General features: G+C 45.2%; 2 non-coding genes across 2 annotated transcripts; both read left to right on the top strand.

Annotated features, from left to right (window-relative positions):
* Positions 1 to 13,202: 13,202 nt before the first annotated feature.
* On the top strand, positions 13,203 to 13,274 carry trnam-cau (transfer RNA methionine (anticodon CAU)). The gene has a single exon. It is a non-coding gene; the product is annotated as a tRNA-Met (tRNA).
* Positions 13,275 to 13,391: 117 nt separating this feature from the next.
* On the top strand, positions 13,392 to 13,465 carry trnan-guu (transfer RNA asparagine (anticodon GUU)). The gene has a single exon. It is a non-coding gene; the product is annotated as a tRNA-Asn (tRNA).
* The last annotated feature ends 355 nt before the right edge of the window (positions 13,466 to 13,820 follow it).

Raw genomic sequence — 13,820 nt, 5'->3', positions numbered from 1 at the left:
GGGGTCTGGAATGCACTGCCGCGGAATGTAGTGGAGGCCAATTCTCTGGATGCTTTCAAGAAGGAACTAAATAGCTATCTTATGGATAGGGGAATCAAGGGATATGGGTCAAGGCAGGAACCGGGTATTGATAGTAGTTGATCAGCCATGATCTCAAAATGGCGGTGCAGGCTCGAAGGGCCGAATGGTCTACTTCTGCACCTATTGTCTATTGTCTGTTGTCTATTTTTTAGCTCCATTTGGCCCAATGGAATTCTGAATTATTCTGTAATCAGTGTGCCCACAGTAATCAGTGTTGGGACCTCTGTCTGATCAGATTAAAATACACACGGGTTGTTCAGATCACCGATTACGTGAATTTTGCATCAGTTGTTGGTGGTGAGGAAGGTTGTCAAACAGACAGAACTGGATGTAGATCAGGCGGAATCATCTACAAATCCTTGGTTGGGCCACATTCCGAGTAGTGTGTGCAGTTCTGTTTGCCTTATCACAGGGAGGATGTGGACACTTTGGAAATGGTGTTAAAGAGATTTCCCACGTGTTCTGTGGATCAGTACAGGGAAAATTGGATAACACCTAGATTGTTTTTTATATTTTTTTTGATAGATAAAATTGAGTCACACTGCCCAGCAAGCCCTGGCAAACCCAATTGAACCCTAATCTATTCACAGGATATTTGAGAATCATGAATTAACTTACTCAGTACATCTTTGGACTGTGGGAAGAAACAGGGGAACCTGAAGAAATCTGGCACGATCGAGAGACAGAGACTCTTTAAAGAACATGCAGGGGCTGAATTCTGAACACCAATGCCCTGAGCTGTAACAGCGTCATGCAAATCGCTACGCGGTCCTGGTGCACTAGTGTCAGCAGAGGTATTGTGGTCAGAAAGGGCTGTTCCTAATCATGTTTGCAGCTACAAGTGCGGAGAACATGATATGAAACGTAGGTTAATGCAAGAAGCTTTCATGAAGAAACGAGCAATAGCAAGGAGATTTATTAGGAATGCTATAAGGCAGCTTGCAGTGGAGTTTTACACTAAATGGATTCTTTCCCCAGTTTCCTCTCTTAAACCACCATTTAGTATCACAACTCAATTTCTGACAGTGAACTTTGACCCTTACAGTACGCAAGACTGGAAAATGATCACAAACCATGCCATCAGCCTTTACTTCCCTCATACCGTCCAGCTAATGAAGCATAGAAAAGAGTCAAGTCCAGACAAGAACCCCACCTTTGCCAATATCCACTATTACCTCACTTCCATCATTTAAATATACTAAATCAGACTCTTCCAGAAACTCATCTACTGACATCCCATTTGCTTCTGTAGTCTTACTGCCCAGGACCATGATATGTATGAAAGTCACCACAAAAAAAGATAATAATTTTACAGGAATAAGTACAGATCATTCTTCCCAACCATTCGATAGAAAGCTCCCGGCCTGGAATATAATTAAAAAATCAGAATTTTGATCCCAAGGCGTGGATATAACATTTCAATAATCATGCATTCATCATTCTTTGGAAAAGGCAGCATTCTTCAAAATAAACCCTCCTTCTCAAAGGAGGCACTCCCTCCCCCAGAGCTGTGTGTCTATCATTTCCCACAACCTCATAACCTGGAATCGTAAACAATATATGTGATTGCTACAAGTTTCCTGTACAGAAATAACACTCATGTGAGCAACAAAACAGAGTTTTTAAATTCCTAGCCTTTGACTAACAACCGTCTTTCACTCAAGGGAAGTACTGTGAGTTGATTGGGAAAAATCAATGTGTAGCACCCTGTGTACAATTACCTTCCGCTACCAGCACATTCCCTTTAATTTCATCCCTCAATCACCCTCGACTAACAGCCCCTCCCCAGTCACCTTCCACCAATAAGACCATCCGACAACCATTCTCTACCACTAGTCCATTCCCTCCACTATCATACCCAATCAATCTCCCCCACCAGCCCTTACCCATTCACCCTCCAACAGATTATTTCCCAAACACTCTCAATAGGGAATTCCCCTCTACTATCCTTCTCTGAATCTACTCTCTAGTCTAAAGAACTTCATGCACCTGTTCTGGAGTAATCCCTACTAATCCCAAATAGCTTCATGCTGTATCCGTCACTATTCTGAGTCTATCAGATTTCTTTTCCACCTGCACTTTTCTATTAATCACAGCACATAGAGCCACATGAAAATCTAAAATTTGGAAAAAAATCAACACCTCACTAGGTGTCGCATCTCACACACTCCCCGCTTGCACAACTTCACTCCACTGTCTTCCTCCATCTGAATCCTTGTAGTTGTCTGTCTTAACCCGACGCCCATCAGATGTAGTCGAATCAAATCTTCTCGCAGCTTCAGCATGAGAAATGCTATTCGCTATTTTCACCTTCTGAACTTCTTGGGCCTTTTGTAAAACCGGACAATCAAAATAGGCAGCTCTCTGAGCACGCGCACAGTTGCAGCATCTTGCCTCAGCACCAACGTCACAATCCCGATATTCACGTCACCTCCGCATTTTGCACATCGCTATTTCCCGCTACAAGAAGCAGAAACATGTCCCAGCCTTTGGGATTTAAGAACCCGCAACGATGGAGGGTCACACCATCTGACAGAATATCTAATGCAGCCTAAATGTACTTTTTAACAGTAGTCATTCATCAGAAAAATACGACAGAACAGGGAAACACTTCCCCTTCTCTCCAAGTCTGTAATCTCTTACCCCCTCTCAGGTTGTCCTACCATCCTCCCCACACACACAAACACACACACACACACACACACACACACACACACACACACACACACACACACACACACACACACACACACACAGAAACACAGATTCGAACAACGATACAATAGGGAGACAGACATCAATATGGAAACCGTCAAATGAACGCGTTGTTAATGTTCAAACAGGAGAAAATCTGCAGGTGGTGGAAATCCAAGGCAACCCACGGAACTCTGCGAGTGGCAGAGAATGGAGGAGACAGAGGTAGAGTGACAGACAGAGCCGAGAGCGGCCTCTCATCATCCAGCTTCGTCTTCACTCTCCCACAACCACCAATTTCCAATGGTTTATCCGCAACAGAACGTAAACACAGCGCTCGGATAAACCTTCAGATGCACAGCTTCAATATTGGTCAGTCTGTAAAGTTGAAACCTATGACTCTGGAGAACTGACACATAAACTCTCTGAGTTTCTACTGAAATCTCCTAAAACTAAATAATGACAATCTGAAACAATGAACTTCTTCAAAGATGGTAATTCTGACATTCCAGTAAAACACACAGACAGCTGCAGACACGCAGCAGTCAGGCAGCGCCCGAGGACAGAGAAACAGAGTTAACGTTTCAGGCCGAAGCCCCTTCATCAGATACATTCTGTTCACATTCCGAATTCCGTCTGGAGCTGCGAATGGACTTTTGTGAATGATACACCAGGTCTCCAAGTTCCCTCTGCACCGCCAGACCCTGTTGGCTTTGAACAATTAGAGTATGTTCTGACTTAAATATTTTCCAGTCAAAATGTACAAGTTCACATTCCCTCCCCCACCCCCACAATATCCCGGCTGCTAGACCTGTGTCTGATCACGTCACCGTTTGTCGACTCCTCACCGCTCTTCACAACTCAGTTCCCATCTCTGCTTGTCATCAGCAAGTTTGGAAATCACGGTCAGCTCACAAATTCCCAATCCCCTGTGATGGTGCAGCTTCTCAAACATGTCCTGCACATCTCAGTTCAGAGCGTCCCTGGGTCTCTTCATCCACAGTTGGTGTTACTGCTCCAACCACTCGATTGTACTTGTTAAACGTGAACTCATTTTCACCAAACCCTGTTGATTTTGCATGAGGGTTTGAAGTTTTGTAGGTCTGCAATAATTTCCTGCTTTGTTACAGCTCCAAATGTTTTCCCGGTACAGGTGGTGATCTGACAGGTCTGCAGTTTCCTGTTTTCTGCTTTTGCTTCCGACTACAGAATCTGCACCTTTTATTGTAATTTTTATTTCTTTACTATTTACTTATTTTTCTCCTATTTGGAGTGAAGAAGTTACTCAATGTGCTCTCCCGACTGACACAGACTAGTTTATTGGTCCTGACCATCCTCACCCAGGTCTGCCATCACAGACGAAGTTTATTGATACGGTTCACATGGTCCTCAGTCAGGCCATTTAGTAAACTGGATCCAGAATTGTCTTTGCAATACGAGACAGAGTGATGGCAGAGAGCGGTTTTGTGTTTAGATGCTGGTGACGTGCAGTTTCACTTGGATCTGTTCTGGGACCTTTGCTGTTTGTGATACGGCTGAGTGATTTGGGAGTGGATGCAGGGACCGTGAGCAGTAAGTTCACACTGAGTGTGAGATGGGTGGAGTTATCGCTGTGTGGAGGGTGCTCTTAGGCTAAAGGGTAACATCGATGTGGTGGTGAAATAGGCTGAGAGCAAAACAAGTAGGTCAGTTTGTGTGAGAGCTGGGATTCCCCATTAAACAATCCCAAAGCCCTCACAGGGGGAGATCAGAGGGATAATATGTGTCAACTCTACAATAGTGTAATGAGCAGGAAGTGACAGCCCTTTCATCTGCCACATCAGTGGCTTTGAAAGGAGCCTTTTGATGTTTTTGGTGCCGACGCCAGGCTTAGGCTCACTTCTGGCAGATGCAATGGGCCATCTGAATGTCTTTGGGCACAGGGGTGACTCGCTTGGTGTGGATGGTGCAAAGTGCCCCTCCAGCTAAGCCTCACTGGCCTCCTGCAGGCCTTTGATGGCCGAGCTCTGGAAGCATGGATCAGTTTTGAAGTCCTGCATGATCTTCTGTACCAGATGCTGGAAGGGAAGTTTGTGGATGAGCAGCTCGGTGGATTTCTGGTAGCATCGGTTCCCCCCACCCCTCAGACCCACGGTGATGGGCCAGTAGTGCCCCAAGAATACCTACACAAGCACCCAAGGATATTCAGTACTACTTTGTATTTATCAATTATTTTACAGATATGTTGCTTCCATGTCGGCTCATTAACCAGCCACATGCCACAAAATCTTACCACTGACACTTATTCAAGAGCTGGACCATAAATTGTCAAATCAATTGATAAAGAGCATGATATAGATCAATAAAGAGGTCTATTGGTAGCTACTGAATGCTTAAAACCACATCTATTCGCCAACTGTTCAATATTATTAATCATGAACCACATTCCATATACAATTAAACTGAATTTTCCTCCTCTAATCCATTAAGATCCATTCATCTGCAAAAAGTGATTTCCACACCCCAGTACCTATCTCAGAGAAAATACCAGAAGTCATAATATTAAACAATAAGGGCTACAATGTGGGGTCTCATTCTCCAGCACATAGAAGCCCAAATATACCTTAACCACCCTTACTGGCCTGGAACATACATAAAAAAACTTTGAAAAAAATACACATCCTTCCACTCACTCCAAATTTCCATAATTTAATCCTCTCATAACATATCAAATGATTTTTCAATGTAAAAATACTGCATTTTGCAACTTACTTATTTACCTGTCATTTCCTAATATCATCTTCCAAACATAATGTCATTCAGCCTTTTTGAAATTTGAACTGATAAAATGCTATATCATTTTTCTTTCCCAAAATAAAACTCGATTTTTCTATTACCATACGTTCCATAAGATTACCCAAATGATGTTGGTCTATAACTAGAAATATCCTAGGGGCCTTTCCAGGTTTTGGACTATTTTCTATCAGAAGCCACGATGGCCTAAGCTCCAAATATGATCCAAAAATGGTAATATTGTCTCAAGAGTTGTATGCCATCTGCTTAAACATACAATAACATATATCACCCTTTCCTGGAGCAGTCTGACATGTACTATTAAAAACTTTCTTAAACTTGCACAAAGAAAGCTCCACATCACTATCAATGCTGCAAATGGCTTCCAACACATCAGCGTATCACTTAAAACCTCATCCCTACATCATTTATGCTCTTAAAATTAAATTATATTGATTATGAATTTCAGCAAATTACTAAACCAGTGACTCAACTTTCTCTGTTTCAGTAACAATCAGCTTCCTTAATCAGTACTGGAATGTTATTAACTCTATGATTCCCCACCCCCACAATTTTCTTAATCATTCCCCAAACATCTGTAAGTTTAATATTGTGTCAACACTATCACAAGATGACCTCCAGTAAACCTTTTTCAGAACCTTCACCAATTTCCACACCACAACCTGTGGCCCTTCATACTTAATAAGATCACTCTGAGAGTGATAATACTCAACTCACCAAAACAACTTATTTCTCTCCTTAATTGCCTCTGCACACTCCTCCATCCAGCATGCTACTGTCTTCCTCCTACTGATGGCATTTTTAACAGGAGTCACTTACACAGCAGTGTGATGAATTATATGACGTAACCATTCATTGCAGAAATCCATATCATCCTCAATGTTCAGCCCCGATCGACGTTCATCACGTAAAAATTCTCCCCGTTTGCTTTTCAACTCCCAAAAGCAGACTCCTGTCGCCTAAATAACTCCAAACACAAGCTTAAAAATATAGGATAATTATCACTCCCCAATGTTTCATCACCCATGACATCATTCACTCCAGCCAGAATGCTTGAAACTGGAGTTAAATCTACAGCAGTTTTTGGACTATTATAAACATTAAATCTCATAGTCCTCTCATCATTAAGGCACAAAGATTGGAAATACCTAAACATTCTTCTACCAACAAACCATTCCATGAATGGGCCCACAGTGAACTATGAGCACAAAAATCTCTGACAACCCTTAGTGAGCTAGAGGTAGAATTGATTTGAAAATACACTTGGACTAAGATGTTAATAGACCTGTGCTATCACCAGTGGAGGTCATCAGTTGATCTGCAGCCTGTCCTCAGGAGTTTCAGACCGCTTATGATCAAGACTCCCTTGAGGTGGTGGGCCAGCAGTGCTAAAGCACCACCACACACTAGTGAGCTTAACAACTTAGCATCTGCTTCTATCAGAGTTGTTGGTCGCTTCCATCCAACAGATAGTTTACTCTTCAGTCTATGCAACTACTGATGGCTTTGCAAAAGATGGATACACTGTCCGACTATCTGCCCCTTTGGACGTACTTGGTCCTGTACATGATGATCCTGTTCCTGCTGTCTCAGTGACAGCCCTACTGGTTGACTGGATTTCTCTTCTAGTGAAGCCAAGGTCACGCAGCCAATTCTGGAAAGTGAACGCAATAAAGCCACGGCAGCCTACTTCGAATGGATAGCTTGAGACCTTCCACCTTCTGCCCAGTGGCCACACATTTCGTTTCCACGTCCCATTCCCATATTCTGATATGTCTATCCACGGCCTCCTCTACTGTCAAGATGAAGCCACACTTAGGTTGGAGGAACAACACCATAAATACCGGCTGTGTAGCCTCCAACCTAATAGCATGAACATTGACTTCTCTAACCTCCGTTAGTCCCTCCTCCACTTCTTACCCCATCCCTGATATATTTAGTTTTTCCCCCCCTCTTTTTTTCTACCTCTCTCTGCTCATCACACTGCCTGTCCTCCATCTCCCTCTGGTGCTCCCTCCCGCTTTCTTTCTCCCTCGGCCTCCCGTCCCATGATCATTTCCCTTCTCCAGCAATGGATTCCTTTTGCCAATTACCATTCCGGCTCTCAGCTTCACCCCATCCCCTCCAGTCTTCTCCTATCATTTCGCATTTTCCCCTCCCGCTACTACTTTCAAACCTCTTACTATCTTTCCTTTCAGTTAGTCCTGACAAAGGGTCTCGGCCTGAAACGTCGACAATGCTTCTCCCTATAGATGCTGCATGGCCTGCTGCGCTCCAACAGCATTTTGTGTGTGCTGCTTGAAATTCCGGCATTTGCAGATTTCCTCGTGTGTGGGGAATCGGGAACTGCTGGCGATCAAACTAGCACTCGAAGAAAGGTGGCACTGGCTGGAGGAGGAAGGACACCTGTTTTTGGTGTGGACTGATTATAAGAACCTAGGGTATATTCATAACCGCCAAACGATTGAAGTCCCGGCAGGCCCGTTGGGCATTGTTTTTTGTATGGTTCAAGTTTACCCTCACGTACCGTCCAGGATACAAGAACGGGAAGCCGGGCGCGCTATCCCGCCGGCATGACTCCAAGGATCACACCTCCAATCCCGAGACTATCCTCTGACAATACTGCGTGGTGGCCTCCCTCACTTAGGAGATCGAAGTCAAAGTAAAGGAAGCACAGCGGGACAACCACGTCCCTGGCAATGGACTCGGCGATAGTCAGGTCTCGGGTTCTCCAATGGGGAACACATCCCGGTTCGCCTACCACCCCGGGAGCGACTAGACCCTGGCTCTCCTGAGGAAGTAATTTTGGTGGCCGTCCATGGAGGGGTACACCCGTTCTTATGGCTCGGCTTGTTCCATCTGTGCCCGACAAAATGTCTCTCATCGACCACCTGCGGGTCTTCTTGGTCCTCTACCTGTCTCTGGTCGTCCCTGGTCACACATCGCCCTAGACATCGTCAGCGGTCTACCCCCTCCCGTGGAAATACCACTGCCCTCACCGAGGTAGACCGATTCTCCAAGGCAGTCCACTTTGTGGCCCTCCCTAGAATCCATTCCTCTCAAGAAACCTCAGATTTTCTCATCCGCCGCTTCTTCCGCCTCCACAGAATGCCCGCGGACGTCGTCTCCGATCGAGGTCCCCAGTTTGTTTCGCAGGTATGGAAGGCCTTCTTTCAAGCCTTAGGTGCATCGGCCAGCCTGTCATCCGGTTTCCACCCCCAGACGAACGGGCAGACGGAGCAGGTCAACTAAGACCTGGAGGCGACGCTACGTTGTATAACTGCTAATAACACGTCGACCTGGAGCGACCACTTCCTGTGGGTTGAGTACGCCCACAACTCTCTGGTGAGCACTTCCATTGGGAGGTCTCCGTTCGGGAGCTCACTCGGGTACCAGCCCCCGCTGTTCCCCGCGCAAATAAGAAGAGATTGCGGTGCCGTCAGTTCGGGACCATATTGATCCGTGCCTTAAAATTTCGGATAAAACACGCACAGCCCTACTGAGATCACCGAATCGAAATGAGAACACAGCCGACCGACAGCGGATTCTGGCACCGGAGTACCAACCCGGGCAGACGGTGTGGCTTTCCTCCGGGGACTTACCGCTCAAAAACGAACATAGGAAACTCGCCCCTCGCTTCCTAGGACCATTCAAGGTCAATAGGATTATCAATCCGACAGCGGTCCGCCTAAAGCTGCCAAGGTCCATGGACATTCACCCAATTTTCCATATGTCTCACTTAAAGCCAGTTTCCGTCAGCCCCTTGCTGAGACTCTCCCACCTGCCCTTCTCATCGACAGCCAACTGGCATTTTAGTGTTCTCGCAAAGGTGTAAAAGAAAACTGAACTAAACACCAAGCATAAACCAGTCAATGCGGCGGTCCCAGTAAGATTAACCGTTTACTGTTTACTCTTCCACATTAACGTATGGTGAAAACTGTTGATAAAACAATATAAGATATATACAGTATTAGTTTCCTTCTTGACATTACATTTACATCATAAATACTTGCAAAAGAAAAACTACAACAACTATATTACATTAAAGTGCAACATACAGTCAGAATCTACCTACGCCATCGACTGGCTTTAAATACACTTCAATACAAACTATCCGCAACTCTTTAAGTAACAAAAAACATAAACGTTTTCAAACATCATTACTTTTAACAGAATCAGCGTTAACATTTTTAATCCAATATATCGATTATCTCATGAACTTACGGCGTTGCTTCGCTGATGTTTCTAGTGCGTAGAAAGAAAACTTTTCTCGCGCTGATCCTGCACACACAAAAGCCCTCTCCTTCCCGTTTCTCCAAACCGGTATTTTCCCACAAGACGCTGCGTAACCAGGTGTGACGTCATCGCATGCCGCGATATATCACAGACAACGAATTTAATTTAAACAACCTTAACTTTAACCAGAAAACGATAACAAACGAATTACTAAAGCGAAAATATAATAAACTAAACAAATACTTTAAAGCCGACACAGACATACTCCGTCCGACGACTACTAGATGTTCGGGGCAGGTTTCTCCAACACCTGGTGGACTGGGAAGGGTACGGTCCAGAAGAGCGTTATTGGGTTCCCCGGGCCTTTATCCTAGACCCTTCCCTCATCCAGGACTTTCATCTGGACCGCCCACATAGGGCTGGAGGATCGCCGACAGGCTCCCTTTGAGGTGTGGGTGGCGGTATTCATTAATAATAGCTTTAAAAAGTTCTTAAGTCCTGGCGGTAGAATTGTAAAGCCTAATGGCATTGGGGAGTATTGACCTCTTCATCCTGTCTGAGGAGCATTGCATCGATAGTAACCTGTCGCTGAAACTGCTTCTCTGTCTCTGGATGGTGCTATGTAGAGGATGTTCAGAGTCCATAATTGACCGTAGCCTACTCAGCGCCCTTCGCTCAGCTACCGATGTTAAACTCTCCAGTACTTTGCCCACGACAGAGCCCGCCTTCCTTACCAGCTTATTAAGACGTGAGGCGTCTCTCTTCTTAATGCTTCCTCCCCAACACGCCACCACAAAGAAGAGGGCGCTCTCTACAACTGACCTATAGAACATCTTCAGCATCTCACTACAGACATTGAATGACGCCAACCTTCTTAGGAAGTACATTCGACTCTGTGCCTTCCTGCACAAGGCATCTGTGTTGGCAGTCCAGTCTAGCTTCTCGTCTAACTGTACTCCCAGATACTTGTAGGTCTTAACCTGCTCCACACATTCTCCATTAATGATCACTGGCTCCATATGAGGCCTAGATCTCCTAAAGTCCACCACCATCTCCTTGGTCTTGGTGATATTGAGACACAGGTAGTTTGAGTTGCACCATATCACAAAGTCCTGTATCAGTTTCCTATACTCCTTCTCCTGTCCATTCCTGACACACCCCACTACTACTACTAGATGTTCGGGGCATGGTTCTCCAGCACCTGGTGGACTGGGAAGGGTACGGTCCAGAAGAGCGTTATTGGGTTCCCCGGGCCTTTATCCTAGACCCTTCCCTCATCCAGGACTTTCATCTGGACCGCCCACATCGGGCTGGACGATCGCCGAGAGGCTCACGTTGAGGTGAGTGTGGGGGTATTCTCATGGTCCCTTCTGACACCTGGATAACGTCATCAGGAATTGGGCCTCAATCACCTCGTTTAGATCCCAATCATTCCCAGGCTCCACTAACTACAAACACCTGCTTTCCATCAGCCAAAGCAGTATAAGAAACCAGTGACCACAACAAAGAGCTGCCAGTTCGTTGGTCGACTCGTGTCCGAGTAATCTCGTTCCATGGTTCTTAGCACTAACAGTTCTGGGTCTCGCATCGTCCTGAATTCTCTACTGAAACCAAGAGTCCGGGTAAAGGCTCCCTTGGCACCCATTGCACGCTCACTACGACCGTAATGCCTCCCAACTCGGCCTCCGCTCCCCTGTTCAGCACTTGGGTTCGTTCCACCGCCACGTCCTTGTAACAAAACCAGAGAAGCAGCTCATATCAAGATCAGTCTCTGGGAGGGAAAGGGACAATTTCTTTAATCAAAGAATTACTTTAAATACATTTTCTGTGGCTTGTTTTGGTTCGTGCCAATAGCTTTTATTCAATAATCAATTCAAATTTTTTTTTACAATATAAGAACACTTCTCAGAATATCTACTTAATCAAAGATTTGAGATGTTATGAGGAAGCAGATGCACTGTTTTGGTAAGTGAGATAGAAGACACGGATCAACACACACAAAATGCTGGAGGAACTCATCAGGCCAGGCAGCATCTATGGAAAAGAGAACAGTCGAGGTTTCGGGCCGAGACCCTTCAGAAAATGAGTAGCAGAATTAAAAGTTGGAGGGAAGAAAAGGAGAAACAAGGTGATAGGTGAAGCCGGGAGGGTCTGTGGTGAAGCAAACAGTTGGGAACTTGTTTGGCGGAGAGATACAGGACTGGAAAAGAGGGAGTCTGATAGGAGAGGACAGAAGGCCATGGAAGAAAGCAAAGGTAGGAGGAGCATCAGAGGGAGGCGAAGGGTAGGCAAGGAGATAAGGTGAGAAACGGAACAGGAAATGGGAAATGCTGAAGGGGGAGGGCGGCATTTCCGGAAGTTCGAGAAATCCTTGCAGGATCGGAGTGAATGGCGGAGCAGGCTGCAGAAACTGGATATCCCCTCCGACTTCTGTTTTCTACCTTTCAATGTTCGCTCTTTGTGATCGGTGACTCAGAAAGAGAATTTCCAGTACGTTTGACAACCTGGATATATTTCAATTAGAAATCGAATGCTTGTATGTAACGAAGTCCAAATTGCTGCCTGTGAATTGAAAAATCGGCGAGAAATCCCAGACGGCGACATTCCAAGCAACATTCACAAAATACTGGAGTAACTCAGCTGGCCACGGGATAAGCTACTGCCAGTCTGCCTTTACACCGTCCTGCGTGGGAGAGTTAAAACCCGACCTTTACTGTATCAGTCACACAGCTTTGGTGGAGGAATGGAAAACCCGCCCCGTGTGGCAGGGAGAGGCGGAGCATCAGCGATACTCCACTTCTCCCCATCTGTCACTAACTGGTCCGGCTGTGATGGTTTGAACATGACAGCAACAGTTAATCCCGGCAGAGGAATTGTTGCATTTGATGTCAGCGTTTGCAGTACATTAATGTCACGAGTTCCGCTTCACTATTTGATCTGCTGTTTCACCACTGAAGGAACTCCGACGGTCATTCAATCATCAGGACAGGCTAAGGAAGTTAATGGCACCTCGGGTGAAAACGTCGTTATATATTAAAAAAAAGCTGACCAGTGGATGAATTGTCCGACTGGACAATTAAATAATTTAAACAGCATTTCAGTTGCGAAATATCGGGAACGAGGTGCAAGACGGGATAGAGCATAAACGGCACAGAGATAATAACTGGGTGGGTCAGAGAGTAGGGAAGGTGGAGAAAACGAGAAAGAGGAGAAACAGGGAATCAACAAAAGAAAGTGAAGTACGTGGGTATGAAACGGGAAAAAAACGGAATGGACCCAGAAATACACAGTCACAGAACCAGACCCAGACATGTACAGACAAGGACACAGACAGAAACGTATACATACACACGAAAGCACGCAGCATTCATGGCTCAACAATTGATTATATTTCCTATAGCAGAGTGGCGCAGCGGAAGCGTGCTGGGCCCATAACCCAGAGGTCGATGGATCGAAACCATCCTCTGCTATATTCTCTGTTGGTGGCAGCAGGTATTCAACCTTCAGTTTTAAAACACAATACAGTTATAACAAGAAATCGCATTTCAATTGAAATTTGTCATTTATTCGTACTCTTTTAAATAATCGTCTCTGTGGCGCAATCGGTGAGCGCGTTCGGCTGTTAACCGAAAGGTTGGTGGTTCGAGCCCACCCAGGGACGCTAGTGATCCAGTAGTTTATTTTCTCTCGTACAAGAGAAAATGTGCAGCAGCATCTGTGGAATAAAGTACACAGTCGATTTTTCAGGACGAAATCCTTCTCCAGGATCACAAGCAGCCTGGTCTGCTGAGTTCCACCAGCATGTTGTGTATGTTGCTTGGATTTCCAGCATCTGCACATATTCCCGTCTGTGATTCGACTGCTACACTGCGAAGTCTCTTCCGTGGAATTGAATTGAATGGACTTTATTAATTACGTCCTTCACATGCATGAGGAGTAAACTTTTTTTTATGTTACGTCTCCGTCTAAATGTGCAATGTACAACTTATGGCCATATCTAATAAAGAGTATGTACA

Source organism: Hemitrygon akajei, chromosome 28 (assembly GCF_048418815.1).
Source record: "Hemitrygon akajei chromosome 28, sHemAka1.3, whole genome shotgun sequence".
Taxonomy (NCBI): Eukaryota; Metazoa; Chordata; class Chondrichthyes; order Myliobatiformes; family Dasyatidae; genus Hemitrygon; species Hemitrygon akajei.
This window is presented reverse-complemented; position numbering and strand designations above follow the sequence as displayed.